The following is a 22463-nucleotide window of genomic DNA, read 5'->3' as shown; positions in this document are numbered from 1 at the left end:
CACACACATACTTCTCATTCCCCAGAGTTGTTATAATTCAAAGTACAGAACTAGTAGTGAAACCTTATCAATGTGATCTCACATTTTTATTGCTTCTCTTTTCCCTCTTAACTTACTCTCAACCCCTATTTCCCTTGGACCCCACCCCTGTCCCAGTCACTGGCAACCACTATTCTAAATTTGAATTTTTTTTTTTTTTTTTTAAGATTCCACATATGAGAGATGCCATACTGTATTTGTCTTTCTCTGTTTGGCTTTCTTCACTTAGCATAATGCTCCCCAGACCCATGCATGTTGTCACGGGGGCAGTATTTCTTTTCTTTTTAAGGCTAAATGATAATCCATCGTTTGTACTAGGTGTGATCAAAAACTATGGTGAATACTGCTGCCAAATGCCATCCAATAGAAAGGCAGGAATCTTCAATATGCGAAGTGGTGCATCAAACCTTAGACAGTGTGTGACAAGTTTCACCTTGCTCAATGCTGTCAGTCAGGTGTGAGATATGGTTGAGAAAACGTTTGTTTTTAAAGTGTGCCATAAATCATCCTCCATCATGACAATGCTCCATGTCACACATCACTTCTGGTATATGGCAATTTCTGTCAAAAAAAACCATTATTGTGTGTCCCCATCCACCTTATTCAACGGATCTGGCACCGTGTGACTTTTGGCTCCTCCCCAAAGTCAAAATGACCATGAAAGGTAAATGTTTTGAATTGATTCAGGACATCGAGGCAGCCATGACAGTGCAACTAACGACACTCACGAAAGAGGACTTCCAGAACTGCCTCAGAAAGTGGTAAGAATGATGGGATAAGTATGTTCAAAACGAGAGAGAGTATTTTGAGGTGGATTAATGGCAATATGCCTTTTACTGTAATTTTTTAAATTAATTTAAACATTCACCATATTTTTTTACCACATCTCATACATACTATATTTTCTTTATCCATTCAGTGGTCACTGAGGTTGTCTCCATAACTTGGCTATTGTGAAAAATGCTACAATGAACGTGGTAGTACAAATACCTCTTCAAGATAGTGATTTAATTTATTTCAGATATATAACCAGAAGTGGAATTGCTGAATCATATGGTAGCTCAACTTCTAATTTCTTGAGAAACTTCCAAACTGTTTTCCATAGTGGTTGTACCACTTTACATTCCGCCAACATCACAAAAGAGTTCCCTTTTCTCCACATCCTCACCAGCATTTGTTATCTCTTATCTTTTGGATAATAGACATCATAACAGGTTTGAGGTGATATCTCATTGTGGTTTTGATTTGCATTTTCCTGATTAGTGACGTTGAGCACCTTTTCATGTACCTGTTGGCCATTTGTATGTCTTTTTGGAACAATGTTTATTTAGGTCCTTTGCCCATTTTTTAAAATTGGGTTATTCATTTTGTTGCTATTCATTGGTATGTTTTCCTTGTACAAGGTCTGACAATTAAGTTCGTGAACACATCCTAGAAAAAGTGCTGCATGCTTCATTGCTGAATATCACTAAGGTCACCTTCAAAGTACTCCTCTTGGGAAGCAATGCACTGACACCAGTGCCTAGTCCATCCTTCAAAGCAATTTTGGAGCGCTTTTTCTGGAATGGCCATCAGAGCTGTCGTCATGTTACCCTTGATGTCCTGAATGTCATCAAAATGTTTTCCTTTCAATATTTCCTTTATCTTCGGGTATAGAAAGAAATCATTGTGAGCAAGATCAAGTGAGTAGGGAGGGTGTTATAATACAGTTATTTGTTTACTGGCTAAAAACTCCCTCACCGACAGTGCCATGTGAGCTGGTGCATTGTCGTGATGCAAGAACCATGAACTGTTGGTAAAAACTTGAGATTGTCTAACTTTTTCATGCCGCCTTTTCAGCACTTGCAAATAGTCAACATGGTTACCTGTTTGTCCAGTTGGTACAAGTTCATAATGAATAATCCTTTTGATAGCAAAAAAGGTTAGCAACATCATTGCAACAAGTTCGCGACTTAATTGTCAGACCTGGTATATTCTGGATAGTAACCCTTTATCAGCCTGGCCCGAGCTCCTGGTTGTGTCTCCAACTTTTGTGCTTGTCCAAGCAGCTGTCTTTGCTTTCAATGGCTCTCAGTAGTCGAAGTTGTGCCAAGACCAGTCAGTGTCCCCTAAATAAATAAATAAATAATAAATAAATAAATAAATAAATAAATACTGTTTGAGTATTTGAAACACTATTGAAACGCTATTACATTATCCATTGACTAAAGATGGGCATTTTTATCTGTTCCCTTGAGCCCACGAGGCGTATAGGCACGGGGAAAGGAGGTGGTAGGAGAGACAGGGGTGGGGGGGAGGCATGGGAGTCAGAGTGTGACGTTCCTGTGCCCATTTAAAACTGCTTTTTTTGTTTGCCGTGGGACTCATGAATGCAAGATCCCTTGGATCCATCCCTCCGGCAGCAGTCTCAACAGCTGGGTGCAGTACAAAATACTTCCAGAGACATGTTGCTGATCTGGTTTTATCATTAGAGAGAGCCAGAGAGTGTGTGTGCATGTGTGTGTGTGTGTGGGGGGGATTGCCTCTAGCTCCCCCAGGCTCTGGGGTGGATTGCAGCCAACCCCTAGAAGTATACTACATTTGAAGCTGGATACTCAGGCAGTATGCAGTCAAACCCATTTCAGGGAACTACTGGGAGATGGTCTGCTCTCTCTGCCCTGAGCCTTGAGGGTATAACCTCGAGAGTGCTTGCAGACTCAGCTTACAGACTCATTAAGAACTTCTTGTTTGTTATAGTACTGTAGGTCTCGTGGACAAAAGCCATGAGGGTCTTGTCACCACTGTATTTCCAGCCCCCACCAAATGCAATACTGGCACATAATAGGTGTTCACATAATTGTTTAACAGATAATTGAACTGAATCAAGAATATCCTAAATAAGTGGAGAAAAGTTTGTCAAGACAGCCGTAGAAAAGGTGAATATATAGCTAGTTTATATTGTACAAATTAACTCCAGAACAGTAGTTTCTAGTGCAGGTATATATCAGAATTAAAAAAAAAAAAAAAAGCTTTTAAAAATACAGATCCTTGAGCTCTGCTGCATATCTACTGAGTTAGAATCTCTCGTCACAGATATTTAAACACAAATGCTTTGCGGGTTTTCTAACATGGTCAATTACCTCTGCTCTAAAATGAGTTTTCCTTACATGATTTGAAGTGTTTTGAACTTTCAATCTTAACTCAGTTATACAAAACTCTCTTTAGAAAATGCTTTAGAAAAAAAAATAAATAAATAAAAAAAAAGAAAAAGAAAAAAGAAAATGCTTTAGGATCATCTAGTTCAGATTTTTCATTACAAACACCCTCCCAATGACTTGGAAAAACTACTACGAATATGTAAAATTATTCCAGCATATTTCCTATGTAAAAATTCTACTAGTTTAATCTTTTTTTTCTTCTTTTTCTAACAATTACCATTTTATTCCCCCATCCTAGCCCCTTAAAGTATAAAAGATTTCAAGATTTAAAATGTGCCCTTGACATTCCAAAGCAAAAGGAACCAAGTAAATTCAGGTGATGACTTACAGAGTAATTGCCTTCCTTTCATACTAAGAAAAGTGGTCTCATGCCTTTTTCTCCTCGCTCGTACATATAAGATAGACAACTGTACTAACATTTAGCAACCTTAAATGTATGCCAGACACTAACATGCACATAATAAACATTTCTGTACTCAATAATCATCTTATAAATGATTCTGTGCTCAACATGCATATTAAAATCCCAACCAATGACATGTGTTCAAAAGTGCATAAATACTGAATATCTGCTATGTATGTTGGCCATTGATAAAACATTGACTAAAATGCTTTAAATGAAATCTAATGAAAACGCCATTTCATACCAAGCTCTTTCTACCAATAGCATGCTCTAACCCTCACTCTGAAAAGATATGACCTCTGGGTAGAAAAGAAAAAACATCACAGTTAGAATATGGTGGGAAAAAGAAGCTGTAAAGAAAGAGACTGAGGGCATTCATTTTAAAATGTGGATGTAAATGGTACTTTTCCACCTTCAATTTTAAATTAGGGCATATGTGTCTAGAGTTGACAATAGACTCTAGTAATAAAGGTAATTTACTACTATACAGAGCCATTTATTTTCATAGTAAACAAAGCTATTTTTCTCTGTAATTTTAAGACTGGTAAATGATCTTTTTTATTTATTCTTTAATCAATCAAGACAGGAATGTATAAAATAGACAGCGAAAGTGCTTCCCTTCAATACCCCTATTATTGAGTCAGCTAAATAATTTTCTAGTAATTGAAAATTTCTAAATAAATTTATAGTAGTTCTCTACACATATATAGAGACATGTATATGCATGTGTGTGTGTATCTGTGCATCGTGGGTATATATCTGTGCATGTATCTGTGTGTATCTATGTATATGTGTGTGTGTCTGTGTGTGTCTGTGTCTGTGTGTGTATCTGTTTATGTGTGTATATGTCTGTGTATGTGTCTCTGTGTGTGTCTGTGTATCTCTGTGTGTGTGTCTGAGTGTGTGTGTGTATCTGCGTATGTGTGTATATCTGTGTGTGTATCTCTGTGTGTATGTGTGTATCTCTGTATGTGTGTATCTCTGTATGTGTGTGTATCTCTGTGTGTGTATATATGTATATCTGTGTATGTGTGTATATTTGCTTATGTGTGTGTATTTGTGTCTGTGTGTATCTGTGTGTGTATCTGTGTATGTGTGTGTGAGTGTGTGTATCTGTGTATGTATGTGTATCTGTGTGTGTATCTGTGTCTAGGTGTGTATCTGTGTATGTGTGTGTATCTCTGTGTGTGTATATGTGTATCTGTGTATGTGTGTGTATCTGTGTATGTGTGTGTGTATATCTGTGTATGTATGTGTGTGTGTATCTGTGTATGCGTGTGTGTATATCTGTGTATGTATCTGTGTATGTATCTGTGTATGCATGTGTGTGTATCTGTGTATGTGTGTGTGTGTGTATCTGTGTATGTGTGTGTGTGTATCTGTGTATATGTGTGTGTGTGTGTGTGTGTATCTGTGTGTGTGTGTGAAAGGTATCCAATACAGAAATCCTGATGGCTTCAATAGATTTGGTGGTGCCTTTCTGGCAGTATGTAATAGAGATACTCACATCACTGAAGGGAGAACAGAGAAGCTCCTAATTGCCTATCACATTACTTTTGGACCTAAATGGATGTTACATTATTCAGGATTAAGAGATACATTTCCAAAGCACCAAGCAAGATGGATGTCTCAGAATCCCTCATTTACCCCCAAAACTGTTCACTGTTTGCCTTTTCATTGCTTTGTCATTGCCACGGTGAAGGATACCTTTGATGCACGATATTGTTTGCAGGATAATTTTTGCCACATAAAAAGGATTACTTTTTTTTCTGCCATTTTCCATTTTCATCACCAATTTCCAACTGTCATGAAAGTGAGCTCTGTTTTTACACAACATTCCATTCTTATTACCATCTTTGTCCCAAGAATGAAAGTCTGTAATGAGAGCAAAGCCATAGCTGGCATAGGAGGGCTGTTATAATTCACTCTCATGACAAAGATAGTAATGAGAAATGACAGTGGCACAAAATGAATCCTTTCCGATCCCAGCCCCTTGGATGATAATGAAAACAGAAGATGGCACCAACTTTATTCATCTTCATGACACCGATTGTGACAGGATTGAAAGCTGCAGCTACAAACCCATCTGAAGTTACAATTCCCTGGTCTCATTCCTATCATGTGTTTAACAAACAAAACAAAACAACGACAAAAAACCCCTCCATACTATCATTTCTCATGGGAATCCAGTTATGGGGAGGCTTTCAGAGATTGCAGAATTTCCTTTACTGTTTCCAAGTAAAAGCATTTCAGAGAGGATGAAATGCTTCCACCTTCTAAAATCATGTTTTCTTTTCTTTTTTTTTTTATTATGAAATCATCTTAGCAATGCCTGTAAAAGGAGGGATGGTAAAGAAGAGGGAGATAATATGGAAATAATGACTCTTTTGGAAGTTATAATTCAATCCTCTGACTCCCCTGAAAAAACATAAATTTAAGGTATAAAATATTCAACTAATGCAACTAATACAGACTCTAAAATGCTCTTGCCTATCTTTCCCCTCTCCTTCCCGCTCCTTTCCCTCTATCTTTTTGAACTATGATTATACCTGCATAAAATCTAAAAGGAATTCAGAGTTAAGTTGATCCAATCCCTGCATTTTACAGATGAGAAAATAAAAGGCTTTGAAAGGTGAAGCAGCTTATCCACCATCACCCAGATAGTGCCAAAATACTCATTCACAATTTTTCAATCTGATTTTTCTAGGATGTAAGTTGAAAATGCCAAAGAGAAAGATAGCAGGAAGTATATGTATTCTGCTCCATTTCTTTGCAGCCGCTCTATAAAGGGAAGATGACATTCCCTCATGGAATTCATTTTGGAGATACTATGTTTCCCTGAAAATAAGACCTAGCTGGGCCATCAGCTCTAATTCATCTTTTGGAGCAAAAATTAATATAAGATCCAGTATTATATTATGTGATTATATTACATTATATTACTATATTATATTATATTATATTATATTATATTATATTATTATATTATATATTAATTATATAAGACCGGGTCTTATAGTAAAATAAGTAAAAAAAAAAAAAAAGTAAAATAAGACCCGGTTTTATAGTAAAATAAGACCTGGTCTTATATTAATTTTTGCTCTAAAAGACACATTAGAGCTGATGGTCCAGCTAGGTCTTATTTTCGGGGAAACACAGTACCTGACTCTGTCTATGCCTTTGGGACAATCATGTTTCTGAGTTTCTATTATAAAACAAGTTTAGAAAATTACCAAGTGGTGCACTAAAAGGTCTACCTTAAATATGGTAAACAAAGTCATCACTTTATTCTTTTTTCTCCCCACTGTCTTCAAATGGGACTTTCTTTCACCTCCTTCTCACTGTTTCTAACTATTCTGTGGTCATCGGCTAGGCAGGGGTGCAAAGTAAAGTGACAAAAGCTTTACTCTCTTGCTGGGAATCTCTGTGCTATGCCATCTCATGGCACAGGCGATGGACCCTTTGTATGATTTCTTACAATGCGCCCTCCACTTCTGGCAGTAAAGCAAAATGGTCCATTTTCCCTCTTGGCAGACACCTGAGTCCTTTAAAAAATATTTAAGCCTGGCTGCTTTTCTAGGTATCCAGGCAGTTCACGTGAAAATGCATGGCACTGGCCCTGACATGCTCCAGGAGTGAGGCCAATTCACTGCATCCTGTAAATGGGGCCTGTTCTAGGCAATGTCCTGCATTCAGAATTCTTCAGGCAAGACACAAGCACCATTTTCTGCCTCTGCAAACTCCAGGGAACACATGCTATGCTAAGCTGAAGGCGTCCATTCTCTACAAGCATGGGCAGGTCTATGCACTTTTGCAGCTAACAAGCATTTGGCAAGGAACTGGGAGTGTGTCAGTGAAATGTCAATATCCCCTTTTGACAGATATTCTAATCTCTAGTTGGTTATTGGGAGATGCCCTTACTTGAATGGAGGGAAGAAAGAATAGGATAGTCAAACATATGTATATACACACACACACACACACACACACACACACACACACACATATCCATTAAATTTCTTCACTGACTTTGTTCTGCAACAGATCTCTAACCTTTGTTTACATTGGCTATTGGGAATCCAGCTATTGATCACTGGGGCAGTTTGGCCATTTGGGGATGAATCTGTTGCTTCTATTTAGGTAAGTGACACAACTTGTCCCTCATTGTCCCAACTTTCAGACTTTAGATAAAATTGTGAGACCCAACAAGACTTATTTCATTATTTATAGATCTCACATGGTTGTTGTAATAACTTTTTAATATTATGATTGCTTATTTTATATTTGCCACATGCTGATATAGTAACTCCTGAGTTATGGGCAGCTGAAGTATAGAGAGGGGGAGTACCTTCTTCTGATGCAAGAAATCAGTGCTCTAGCTAAGTCAAATATTTTAACAAATATAAAGTGAAAAATGTATGCGACAAAACACTGTAATTTTTAAGCAATCAAAAGATCTAGGAGTCCTAGATCTTTCCATGTTTTATGATTTCTGTGACATTATAGAGCGCAACTATAATCTACATTATAGCTACTCTACACTGAGGAGCCAGCATGGCTTCCATCCAGAGTTGGTCAAAGCTCTTGTTCTTGGGAAATTATTACCTTGTAAATACCTCTTTGTACATAATGAAGCATTCATGGTTCCAATGGCAGCCAGGATAACACCAGATCTGTGCAGCAGTGGTACTTAGACTGAATTTTTATAGTTCCCTTAAGATAACATGCTGAAATCTCTTCCAAAATTTTGTAAGTTCCTTGACCTACCCATAGGCTTTTGGGGGCTAAATTTTATAACTACCATTCTCCTTTTATGCCTTCCTTCAAACAGTTTCAGACAAATGAAGCAATTTCAGACAGATAAAATAGAAAAACAACATTCTATTAAACAACAACAGTAATTTTGATGGGAAAAATGCTCCAGATTTGTAGACCTGTCTCTTCCATTGATTAGTATAACATCTACCATGGTAACTATATTTTGAGACCTACTGTGTATAAGACTTTGGGTTCTGTAACCTCAGACAATTAGCTTTATTTCTTTAGGCTTTTGTTGACTTGTCTATAATATGAGCAAGATCAGCATTAGATTTGTAGTTTGCAATCTGTTCTAAGGACCTCTTGTGTTCTGTTGAGATACTCAGCAGCTCCAACAAAGAAAGAAAGGATAGGATTAGTGAATTGTAGCGGCTACTCTGCAGTTTCTTAATCAATGGAGGAGTTCTGCTTTTATCATTTTATACCTTGGGCTTCTACACAAGATTGACTTTTGAAAATGAAGTTCAACTCTAAAACTAGTGCAATAGAATTTTCTTCTGACTCTACTTAACTATGATTCTGTGAAATAGTACATGAATGCGAAATACCCAGTGCAGCAAAAGTTAACTCACCTTCCCTTCCAAGACATAGGGTAAGGTTGCAGCCATATGAAATTGCTTTGGTACTCAGCTTGACATCACTTGTTCAATTTTGTTTAGTGAGCAAGTAATACCACAAAACAGGATGTGCCCTTGCCATTCTCATCCCAGGCAAAAAAGGCTTTATCTGAAATGCATATCATGGGGCTCAGAGTAAACTTGAAAATTTGTATAAACTTGCCAAACAGGCAAGCAAGTATTCTTCAGACCTTACCATACTATGTTTTTACATAGTAAGAAGTCAGCTATGATGTAACTGTATAGTTGTTATGCCTCAATGGGAGTTATTTCTATGGTTTCTGATCTTAGCACCTTTAAGAAAGGAACGTTATTGTGCAATTTATTTTAGCTTAAAAATAACTGGGTGTTTTTCCAATAATGCAGGTAAAGACAAAAGTTGATTCAAACTACATAAAGTTAATATCAAAAGACAATGTTAGGAAAAAAGATTACGTGCATATAAAATATTTGATTCTATTTATAAACTTATGTTTGTAGTCAAATAAGATGTTTGCAAGGAAATAATTCATATTGGTTTTTAATTTTCATATTTTCCTGTTTGTAGTGTAGAGGATTTGCTAGAGAGTACATGAGATCTTCACATACTTTTGATATATTAATCTTACTTTTGGTGATTAAGGCATCAGTAAGATTAAGAAGATGACTCAAAAATTCCATTCCTGATGACTTGGAGTGAAGTCACAATTACAACTCTGTCTTCCTGTTTGGTTAAATACAGAGTTCCCACTACATTTGGATTGCTATAGCAAGTCAAGCTTAAGAAAAATGCATATACGAAAATCTGCTTGCAATTACTTTGCCTGACAGTGAGGCAAAATGTAATTAAAAGGTTTGAATTGTACAGGTGCTAAAAAGAGGCATATAACAAAATAAGCAAAGCATAATGTTAGGAACTCCGGTTGGGTTATTAACATGTTATAATCTTAATTATGACTTTCTAGTGTTATAATCCCAGGTCTATTGCTCATGAATGGAGCTTATAAAAGTAGGTTGTCAAAATCTTTATCAGAGAGTTATTTTAACATCATTTTGAAAGAAAATTTATTGTTTAATTATAAAGGTAATATAACTACAATCTAGAAAATATTGTAAAATGATGAAAATAAAAATAATTGTCTATGATTCCAATACTCAAACTACCATTATTATTATTATTTTGGTGGAGTTCCTTCCAGGCTTTCTTCATTTGCTTTCATTGATTTTTTGGTTGTTGTTTACAATTCTAATGTGTGCACATAACACTTACTACCCTGCCTTTTCATTTTATTGGACATATTTAATAGAGTTTTATATTTTCAAAATGCTCTAGTTTATATCTCAGGAAATTACTTGGTAAGAGAAATTGGTCATCTTGGCACTGAGTCTCAGACCTGGTCCAGAAGGTATTTTCACTTTGCTGTGAGGCTTGCAACACTAGGTCATTTTCATTCCCTGGAACCATTTTACGAGAAATGCTTTCCTTTATGCTGAATACTAAATATGGGACAAAGTCTCCATCAATTAAGGCTTGGAATGGAGCCAGACCTAAATCACTGGGGTAGAATCTTTGCATCTCAGCTTCACAGGGATCATGATATAAAGACACCAGATGATATAGGACACCATAATTGCTGCCCATGGAAGCCAAAGAAAGGCATTTGAATCCACCGAGATGAAAGCATTTCTTTCAAGGACACCTGAAGGCATGTTATGAAACCAAAAGCTACAATAAAATCAAAATTACCTAGAAGACTAACTGTAATACATAAACCATTGTACGAATGAGTGTTAACTTGAATTAAAAAACAAAAACAAAAACAAAAACAAAAAAACAGCATATAAGTAATCCAAACACTAAGCGCCCCTGCAGTTTCATTTTTTTGAGACTGAAAAAGGTAAATATGGAAACCTATAAAATTTGGCTTAAGTATGCATGGGAACGCTATCTTAGTAATGTCCAAATTATAAACTGTACTTCAAGTAATCCAAAAAAAGGCCAAAGTACATGAAAAGTTTCAGAAAGTTTGAGTATCTTCAAAACTTCCAACAGTTTCATTCAACATTCAGAAACCACATAGATTAACTATTAAGGAGGTTACAGATTCTACCACTTAGAAAGTTAAAGTCACAACAAAATTTGTGACAATATTTTCAAGGGTGTGGGGAAAAGTAGAACTCCTAGAGAACAGAATGAATGTTCACTTCAAAATCTTTTTAAAAAATCATAAACTGACCCTATAATTGTACTTCTTGAACTTCCCCCTGCCCCCAATCTGGCTTCCTTTTAATATTTCACTCTATCTTTAGTTTTCTAGAAGTTTGACTATGAGGTCAGACAATTAAGTTGTGCATGTTTAAGAAAGATATATGAGGTCTGACAATTAAGTTTGCGAACTCATCCTAGAAAAAGTGCTACCCACCTCATTGCTGAATATCACTATGGTCACCTTCGAAGTACTCCCCTTGGGAAGCTGTGCACTGATGCCAGCACCTAGTCCACCCTTCAAAGCAGTTTTAGAACTCTTTTTCTGGAATGGCCATCAGAGCTGTCATCGTAGTACACTTGATGTCCTGAATGTCATCAAAATGTCTTCCTTTCAATATTTCCTTTATCTTTGGGTAAAGAAGGAAGTATTTGGGGGCCAGATCAGGTGAGTAGGGAGGGTGTTCCAATACAGCTATTTGTTTGCTGGCTAAAAACTCCCTCACAGACAGTGCCGTGCAAGGTGGTACATTGTCGAGATGCAAGAGCCATGAATTGTTGGCGAAAAGTTTAGGTTATCTACCATATTTCCCCAAAATAAGACCTAGCCAGACCATCAGCTCTGATGCATCTTTTGGAGCAATAATTAATATAGGACCCGTACTTATATTACATTATATATTATATTTATTATGTTATATTATATTGTAAAGCCCCGGTCTTGTATTATATTAAAATAAGACCGGGTCTTATATTAATTTTTGCTCCAAAAGATGCATTAGAACTGATGGTCTGGCCAGGTCTTATTTTTGGGGAAACATGGTAACTTTTTCATGCAGCCTTTTCAGCACTTCCAAATAGTAAACTTGGTTAACTGGTTGTCCAGTTGGTACAAATTCATAATAAATAATCCTTCTGATATCAAAAAAGGTTAGCAACATCATTGCAACAAGTTCGCAAACTTGTCAGACCTCGTATGATGTCCTAAGTGTAGTTTTCTTTCTATTCATACCCTGTGAGGTTTGTAGATCCTCTTGAATCTATGGCTTGATATCTATTCATATCTAGGAAATTATCTGCCACTATTTCTTCAACTACTGATTAAGAATATGTTAAATATTTCCCTTCTGTCTTACATGTCTGTTTGCTTTTTGCTGTATATATTTTCTCTCTCTGCATTGCTTCAGATACTCTATGGTTCTATGATCTGACTTATTAATTTTTTCTCTTTTTTTTTTTTTTTTGCTATTTCTATTCTGCTAATAAACTTCTCTAGTAAATTCTTCATTCTAGTCACTATATTCTATACCTATGGAATTTCCTTTTGACAAGGTGTGTGTCTGCGTGTATTCTAGCTAGTCTATTAAAATTTTCCATTCTTTATTTTCTCTAATTAAACATCAGTTGTGTTATTTAGACATCTCTGATAACTCTCTGATAACCCATGAGTCTATTCCAATTGGCTGGTTTTCACTTGATTTTGTTCAATTGGTCCTTTTATTTCAGTATTCCTTTAATTTTTAATTTGATATAGAAATGGAAGATTAAAAAAATGTCTATCTATGGATAATGTAATTGTGTTCCAAAGAAGACTGATTATTTATTTATTTATTTATTTATTTACTTATTTATTTATCTATCTATTTATTTATTTTTGTAGAAGGCAGATAGAATATCAAAAGATTACCTTAATCCTTTCATTAGTCTATATTAGTTTTTATTGTCTTTTTAAGATGGTTATGTTTCCATTTTGTCCTTATTATTCTGTCATGGCTCTTCTGGGAACTTAGGGAAAAGTCCTAGGTATTTAGTAAGTCCTTCCGATTTGGTAGAACTCTTAGACTTTAATCTCTTAGAAGTAGACAAATACTGAAATCTCTGTTTTTTTCTTTCCTTTTTTTTTTTCCCTCTCCTAGCTGCTGTTTCCATTGGTTTTCTTGCATGCATAATTAGAAATCCATCAATATCTTTAAGAGAATCAGTAGGAGATTTGGGGATTCATCGGAAGCCTTCCTTTTGGGGATATTGTCATTCAATTAATACCCTCTCTGTCAGTCTCAAATTCTGTCTTCTGTCGCCTAAGCCCTTTCCTGTTTGGACTCTCACATACAAAAAATTCCAGCTAAATATGGAACTCACCTTATGTTCTTTCCTTCTTGCAATGATTGTTGTCCCTCCTGTCCCTAACTACTTTAGTTGTATTCTAGTCCCTTTAAACAGTTGTATTTTATATCTTATTCAGCCTTAGTAATTGTAACAGCAGTAAAGTTAGTCCAATATGTCACTCCTTCATAACTAGAATCAGAACTGCATTTCCAGAAAATAAAAAGTATTAAAGAAATAATTAGGGATATGGCAATTTTTTAACCACATGGATAATCTGTAACAGCCATTTTTCTATAGGTGAAACATTGGAAACAACCTATATATAGGTCTGACAGTAGGGGATTATTTAAATAAATTACAATTTATCCACTGTAAATCAGAATTGCTCTCACCATTAGGGGTAATTGAGATAATGAATTATAAGTGTGTATGTGTGTGTGTGTTCTTCCAGTGACATTTACTCCACAGGTACAAGGATGGATAGGTCAAGAGTCAGACTTAACTTGATAATACCTACTCTAAAACCCCAACCAAGGCCTATTTCTGTCTAACGTAAGATAAACAGAATGTGTTGAGCACATTGGATGGCTCACAGAATTCAGGTAGGACAGAGGAGTAGGGATGGGGGCTACACCGCTAGGGATAGCTTAAAAAAATCATATGCTCAACTGCTTCTGTGAAGACACACTGCTGACATCTCTCAGCAGAGACATTACTATTGGTCCCCTTGGTACCACTGATATTTGACACTGGAAGTTACTGGTAAAAACATCATGACATAGAAAACTAAAAACAGCTTTCACCGCTGTGGCACCCCATTTCTGAGAGATTCTAAATTGTTTCTTAATGACTACGACTCATTTCTCAAACAGGTACATCCTTCTAAAACCAAATATTTTCACAGAGTTCATGTAACAGTAGAGCCAGCATCATACGCATGGCTGTGAGTAATTTTTCATATAATTCAGTATTATACACGTATGTTATTTAGCTTTTGATTCTCTGAGCAAATTGAGCCTGGAACTGCGAAGATGCTTTCCACGCATCATTCCTGTCTTCCATCCTTTCTATTTGAAAGGCTGTTTCCTACAGACATGATTTGTCTGTGCATGATTCTGCATTAGCTCAGTATTTCCTTGCTCCTCAAGTGTTCAGGCCAAGCTGGGTCCAAACAGTGAGTTGTCAGATTTCCCCCTTAGTCTAAGTTTAGGCTTCTTAACTTGGTAAATGGGCCAGGTTTTTCTGAAATCTGTAGCCATGAACATTATCGCCTGGAAGTCTTCTACTTTCCTTTATTGTAGTTATTAAATTTAGCAGTCCCTTCACATATATTGTATAAATTATATAATGCTAAATGTCCCAACACTGTGATAGCTCATAAAGAATATAGAACACTCAATAACCATTTTAATAAGATTTTATAACATTTTTCGCAAATAATGAATAAATCAGATGTCTCTCGAGTTTCTTTAGTGATTCCATTTGTATTTCTACTTCTCGTTCTCCTTATACTTTCATGTGGCTTCCTAGAAGGATGAAACTGCCATCTTTGTTATTTTTAAAACCATGAAAATAGCCAGTTAATAAATGTTTATTGAGCTGAACTAGTAGATAGGCAATAATAATACTAAATAGCTGTCTGTAGGATAAGTCTAAAGGACCCACATTTATACTTCTAATCAAAAATTAATGTCATTGATTATGAAATAATGCATTTTTCTTAATTTGTAACCAACTTTAAGAAAGAAAGGACATGGATACCAAATATTCTGATTGTTGAGTGTTACTGACTACTGAGAATGTGGGAATAGGAAGGTGGTTTCCTCTACATAAATTTTATTTTGGGGATATACCTTTTTCTAACTATATAACAACAAATTATCAAGCTACAACCATTATGGTGCAATCTGGAAATTATTTACTCTGCCTCTAGTTTTGTGAAGTCTAATGGGAGCCAGAAAAAAGCAAATGAACAAAATCAATCAAATAAACATAGAGATCTCAGTAAGTTAAGACTTGCACAGAATTTAGGTGAAATCACAATCATACTATGGAAAATTCTGTGTTAATAACTTGTGCATTAAAAAGACATAGAAAACTATTGAGCAATGCTGGCTGAACCATTAGGCCAAAAAACAAATTGATATTTGTAGACTATCATATTTGCCCTCTGCAAGGAGGCAACACAGAAGACCAAATCTCTCAAGTTTATACTTCCACTAAGTGACTCTACTGTTGTCAATATTTGGAATTATCAGACTTTAAATTTAATCTCCCTGGTGAGTCTTTAGCAATATTTTATGTGGCTTTATTTGCATTTTTTTGATTACTAAAGAAATTGAGCTCCTTTTCATCTGTTTATTTGACTATCTTGTCTTCTGAAGTACTTGCTTAAAACTTGTATATATTTTTTCCATTTGGATATCTTTGTTAATCTAAGTGATGTGTAGGAGTTCTATGTATCCAAAATACAAGATCCTTGAAAGCTCTATGTATTGCAATATCTTCTTTCACTCTTGGGTTTATTTTTCTGCTTTCTAAATATCTTTACTAAGCTGAAGCCCTTAATTTTATTGAACAATTGCAAACATTTTATTTTATTATTCTTTTTGTATCTGTAAAGGGAAAACATACTATGGTTTTCCTTTACACTACACAGAATACTCTGAACACTTCTGTACTCTAGTCACCAGATGTGTGTGTGGAGTTCCCACACCAGATAATTCTGTGATACCAGCTGTGTGTCCTAGACTTTATAATTCAGTTCTCACTCTGCCTACTGGGAGACAGTGTCATATCCCACTTGTTAAGGATTCATCCTGTAAGACTTCCCCCACTTCAGATGCTAATTGCAAGTCCAGTTTGTTACCTATGCTTGTAATCTACCAGCTATAGATCAGAGGTTCCCATGAGATCCTCCTTGAGTTTGATTCATTTACTAGAGTAGCTCACAAAACCCAGGAAAACATTTTACTTACTAATTACTGGTATATTATAAAAGGATATGACTCAGGAATAGCCAGATGGGAGAGGTAGATAGAGCATGGGGTGTGTTGCTTCTATGCCCAATATAGGTAGACCACTCTCCCAGCACCTTCACATATTCACCAACCCAGAAGCTCATAGAATCCACTCCTTTTAGGGTTTTATGGAGGTCTCATTACACAGGCATGATTGAGTAAATCACTGACCACCGGTAACTGAACAACTCTTGGGAAGTGGGGGGTGCGGAGGATGGGACTAAAAGTTCCAACCCTCTAAGCATGTTTGGTTCCTCTGGCAACCAGCTCCCATCCTTAGAGGCTTTCAAAAGTCACCTCAATAACAAACTCAGGTGTGGTTGAAAGAGACTTGTTATGAATAGCAAAAGATGCTTCTTTCACCTTTATGTCTCTGAAGCCATTTCAGGAAATAAACGACAAAAACCAAATATTATAACAGAAGAAACCCTTACTGCTCTAAATCGCTTAGGGAATTAGAAGGGTTTGGGGAACTATGTGCCATGTTAGACCAAATACATATTTCTTATTATAAGTCACAATATCACAGTACCCTATTTAGGAAATTCTCCCTCCAAAGCTTTTAGTGTCTTATATCTTTTTTCAGGAACAATTATTATTTTACCTTGTATATTCAGAAATCTAAATATACCTGAAATAAAATTTTGTGAATGCTATAAGTGACAATTAAAAACCAAAACCAAAACAGATATCTAAATGGTCCAGAAACCTTTCTTGAAAAGAGATATGTAATGTTAGCTTTGTAAGAAATCAATTGCCCATATGTGTGTGGTTCTGTTTTTGGAGTCTGTATTTTTCCTTTGACTAGTTTATATATTTTTTGTACCAATATCACATTGTATTAATGAAACTTTATAAGCCTTATTAAAAACAAGACAACAGGCCCCAAATGGAGCTGCTTATGTTAAGCCCCCGTCACCAAACCCAGACTTAATTACCGTTTTGGTTCTGTCAGAAATGGAATCTTAACCCAGTCAATCAGGAACAAGCTGGATCAGCACTACTTACTAATCTGCCTGACAGACCTTACCATTCCCTATGAAAGGTAAACCTGCAATAACCAACCCACTTTTTTGCCTTGTATAACTTCCTTACTCCTGCTCCCTTCTGCCTATAATAGTGTCTCATTTTGTACAGTTCCTCAGAGCTCATTTCTATCTGCTAAATTGGATGTAGCCCAATTCGAAATAATGTTTGCTCAAATAAATTATTTAAAAATATATATACCTCGGTTTACCTTCTAACTGTACTTAGCGTCTAAGAAAGAACCGAAGGAGACCCCTCCCTCACAGACCCCAGGAGCAAAGAGCAACCATAAGTACATCCCTGCGGAGCTCTGAGCTCTCTGCTTTCTCACTGCCTCAGGAGGTGATGGGTAAGAACCTCTGGGATCCCACATAACTCCGCAGCTTTTGTGCCATTAGCTTTCAGAATTTGTTTGAGCTTTTCTTTTTCCAGACTGAAAACCATTGGAGTCAGACTGGGTCTGATTTGAAAACTGGAACTGGTCCAGGTCAGACTGGGTCCGTCCTAGAAACTGGACTGCTTCGGGTATCGAACTGGATCTGTCTTAAGCTGGATGGATCGGACAGATTGCTTATGACTGAAAATGGACTGGGTCCAGTGTGAGGCCTCAGGTGAATAAAATTTTGTTTTAAGGTGGAACAGGCAGATTCACTTTACTAAAGATAATCTCGAATTACAGTGGCCACAGCTGAGAACTTTTAACCTAGATACGTATATTCATTTGCAAGGTATCCTAGAGAAAAAGGCGTCTCAGCCAAGCACTCACTGTAAAAGGTACAGGGAAAATGTTTTTCTTCCTGTACCCTTTCCTGTTACCAGGGTGAGACCCATTGGGACACCCCACTCGCTCCGGAGCCCGCAGACTGGATCCTGGGAAAACTGGAAGAAGGACAGTAAAAGGTGAGCATTCTTAACAGATCTCTCTCTCTCCTTGGTGCAGTCGGAGAGGAAGGTAAAATTTCATGTCATCCCTTCCTTTCCAAATTCAGATTATAAGGAGAAAACAGTTTTAAGAATTACAACTTTGAATTGTGAGTCGTGAATTTGTTTCATTGGTTGTTCATCCTTTCTGTCCCAAGAACAGCTGTTGCCTTCTTGTCTTGTGACCTGTGAAATTGGCTCGGCAACTGTCAGGTTGGCAATTGTCAGTGTTTTACCCCCAAAATATGGCCAGGTCTTGGGGACCAGTACTCTGAACTACACTCCAGACATTGGGAATTATCCTGGTTATAATAATCATAGTCTTTGGTACACTATTCTCCCAAAAGCTTTACATGCATGTTTACAGCTGTTAACAACCAAGCAAATGATCTCCCTAAGAATATAACTTCAGGGGGGAAAAAAAAACAAAAACCACAAACAAACAAGGAGAAAGACCAACTTAAAGAATGTAAACCTTGACCTCATGACCTGTGAATGCCACACAGATTCTGCAAAAACTGTGAGAACTCCAGAGTGGTAGCTGGGAGTAGCACTTAATGCCTTTAATTTTTTATAATGTATTTCAGTTAGTGTGAAAGTCTTATCAAAAGTGGTGAATTGTTAACAACAAGACAACAGGCCAAAAATGGAGTCATTTCTGCTAAATTCTAAGTCATCAAACTGAGACTTACAGCTTTGGCTCTCCTGGAAATGTAATCTTAAACCAGTAATTCAGTAATTGCCTGCTCAGCTCTAGTTAGTTCATGTGTCCGATAGGCCCTACCATCCCCTAAATGAAAGTAACCTTGCAATAAACTGTTTTGTTTTTTCTTTACCTAGTATAACTTCCTTGTTCTGGTTTCTTTCTACCTATAAAAATCTTTCATTTTGTAGACTCAGAGCTTCTTTAGAAGATTAGATGATGCCCAATTCAAATTGATTTTTGCTGAAATAAACTCTTACAATTTTAATGTGCCTCAGTTTACCTTTTAACAGTCTTAATAATTGTTAAAGCAAGTCCTTCATCATTGTTATTATTTAAGAGTGCACTGGCTATTTTCCTTTCTTTATAAATTTTAGAACATGTCTGTCATGTTTCACACAGAGATTTGTTGGGATTTTGGCTGGAGTTATACTGAATTTTAATACCAATTTGAGTAAAACAGGTATCTTTACAATACTAAATCATTCAAACCATGAACATGTTATGTCCCTCCATTTATTTATGTGCTCTTTAATTTCTAATAATAATAATACTATTTTGTAGTTTTCAGTGAAGAGGACTTGCATATTTTTTGTCATACTTAGTTATTTGATGTTGTTTTAAATAGTGCCTCTTATCGTGTAAACATTGAATTATAACATACCTATAGAAAAGTAAAAAATTAATATGGGCACAGCTCTATGGATATTTACAACCCACCATACTCATATAACATGAAAGCAAATCAAGAAATAGAACATAACCAGCACCTCAGAAGCCCCCAGTAAACCCCACTCCAGGCACTATCATGAATTCTCAAACAAAATTTAGTTTTGCCCGTTCTTCAGGTTTATATAAGTAGAACAACACAGTATGTATTATTCCAGCATCTTTCCCCCAGGCCTGTTTGTAAGATTTATCCATGCTGTTGTTTGTTGGTATAGTTTGTTCATCCTCGTGCCAAGATAATATTCCGTTGAATGAATATACCATAATTTATTTATCCAAATTACTATTTATAGACATTTGGATTGTCTCTAATTTTTAGTTACTAAGAAGAGTGTTGTTATAAACATTGTTATAAACATATAAAAAATTGTTATAAACATATAAAAATTTTTAAATTTTTGCTGTTAGGAACAATGCCATCATATGTATTGTTGTACATGTCTTTTGACAGATACACACGTATCTGTATTTCTATTGGATATATACCTAGGAGTAGAATATTGTATCATAGCCTATGCATATACAGGAAACCCCCATATAACATGGAACTTCTATAACATGGTTTCGCTCTAACACGACTTGAGAATTAGAGAAATCCCTGAACAACACAGAGCATAATAAGAACTTCTTAAGAGCAAAAAATATCTCATTCAAAATTAGGGAATGAGATCACGGAATGTAATAAGAGCTTTTAAGAGCAAAAGATATCTCATTTGAAATTTTTCATTTGAGCCTGGATGTTGTATCAGGTTTGACTGCAGAATTTTAAAATTTATTAGTATTTTAAATCCATTTTATTCATGGAGTATTAAGTTCGAGGATGAAGATATCTTGTCAAAAAGAAAACTCCCTCAGTTAATGTTGCTTTGTAGTGAGGACAAAGAAAACATTACTTTATACATATTAATATGTTATACTTTTGGTGAAAATTGCTTTAATAAAGATATTTCTCTTAATTATAAAAATATAATAGTATATTTAAAAAATTTTTGGAACCTAACCCCCTTTTTTGTACTAGTTCTTTGTTTCATATAACACGGATTCGCATAACATGGCGTTTTTTAGGAACCTAACAACCGTGTATACGGAGGTTACCTGTATGCATCTTTAGCCCATACTTACAAACTGTTTTCAAAAGTTTCTATGACAATTTGCATTCCCATAGTGCATGAAATTTCTAATTACTCCTCATCCTTGCCAATTCAGCATTGTATGTCTTTTTCATCTTAGTCATTCTGGTGCATTTATGTGTAAAGTGGTATTTCACTGCAGTTTTAATTTTTATTTCCTTAAAGACTCGTAAAATTAAGCAATTTTTCATTAGTTTATTATTCATTTATTTTTCTTGTAAAGTGTCTATTCACGCCTTCTAACAATTGTCTATTCTATTGATTACTATTCAATCTATTGATCAATTTTCTATTCTCTTTGGTTACCTTTTAAATTGATTTGTAAAAGTTCTTCATACATTTAAAATATGAGTCACTTGTTAACCAAATATCGTGAAAATATCTCCTCCCACTCTGAGTTTCCTTCTTTTCTTTTTTAAGGATTTATTTTGACAGATTTTTAACTTTAATGTAGCCCAGTTTATCATTTTTTCTTTAGAGTTATTATTCACTGTTTAAGAAATTTACAACCACCTCAGGGTTATAAGATATCCTTTATGCTTTCTTTTGAAAGGATTATTATTTTACAATAGCTGTTTATTTTACTCTATCCCTGGAGTTAAGTCTTAACATAGAGGGGGGTTGGTATCACTCATTGCAAAGACCAAACTTTCCACTGCATTGCATTGTCAGTTTTATCATAAATCAGGTGGCTGTATATGTGTGGTTCTGTTCTCTCCTTCTAAAATCTGTATTTGCCTTTTTGCTTTTTTTTTCTTACCGAGATTCATTCTGGATATTTTCTGTTAGGTTCTCTTCCAACTCACTAATTTATTTTTCATTTATGTCTATTCAACTGCTAAACCCATCTCCAGAGTTCTTCATTTTAATTATTACATTTTAAAACTTCTATAATTTTATTTTTAAACATCTTTTCTTTAGCTTCCAATCCTCTTCTTAAATTTTCACTAATCCTATTCATCTCCTTGAACATAGTAAGTGATTTTTATTTGAAATCTGCATCTGACAACTGCAAAAGCCTTAAGCCTCTCTGTTTCTGGCACGTGCTGTCCATCTCTTTGTGTCTTGTCAATTTCCTTTGAGACCTGAACATTATGTATGAAAAATAATTAGAAGTCAAGAACAATGTGCAATTTCTCCAAAGACAATAGACTTTTCTTTCTGCCAGGTGTCTGACTCTAGAAATCTATGATCTCTTTAATCTGATTTCAGAGACTGAAGTGATTCCAAGCTAGGTTTCCATCTTTTCCAGAGACTGAAGTGATTCCAAGCTAGGTTTCCATCTCTTCCAAAGGTTTCCTAGTCAATCTTTGTGGAGTGAGTATCGCGTTCTGGTGCTATACCCATCCTCTTGGATCTGGTACCTCTTGAATTTTTATCCCTATCCCCATGAGGCACACAGTAGTACCATTCCTCAATGAGACAATTGTTTTGAATTAGTCCATAATTACTGGAAACAAAACTTTTTCTCAAGAACTTTTAAAGTAGTTTTCCAAACAAATCAAGTTTCTCCCTGAAATTAATCCTGTTGTTATGAATTCAGGCATTAACAAACATTTCCAGATCATT

The 22463-nt window shown here is 35.7% G+C and overlaps 1 long non-coding RNA gene across 1 annotated transcript in view; it reads right to left on the bottom strand.

Annotated features, from left to right (window-relative positions):
* Positions 1–270: 270 nt before the first annotated feature.
* The window catches only part of LOC141568515 (uncharacterized), a 77601-nt gene continuing 55408 nt past the window's right edge, over positions 271–22463 (bottom strand). Inside the window, exon 3 of the long non-coding RNA XR_012491671.1 lies at positions 271–2147. This is a non-coding gene — a long non-coding RNA (uncharacterized LOC141568515). The remainder of the gene's footprint in view (positions 2148–22463) is intronic.

The sequence above is a fragment of the Rhinolophus sinicus genome, linkage group LG02 (genome assembly GCF_036562045.2).
Source record: "Rhinolophus sinicus isolate RSC01 linkage group LG02, ASM3656204v1, whole genome shotgun sequence".
NCBI classification, from domain to species: Eukaryota; Metazoa; Chordata; class Mammalia; order Chiroptera; family Rhinolophidae; genus Rhinolophus; species Rhinolophus sinicus.
This window is presented reverse-complemented; position numbering and strand designations above follow the sequence as displayed.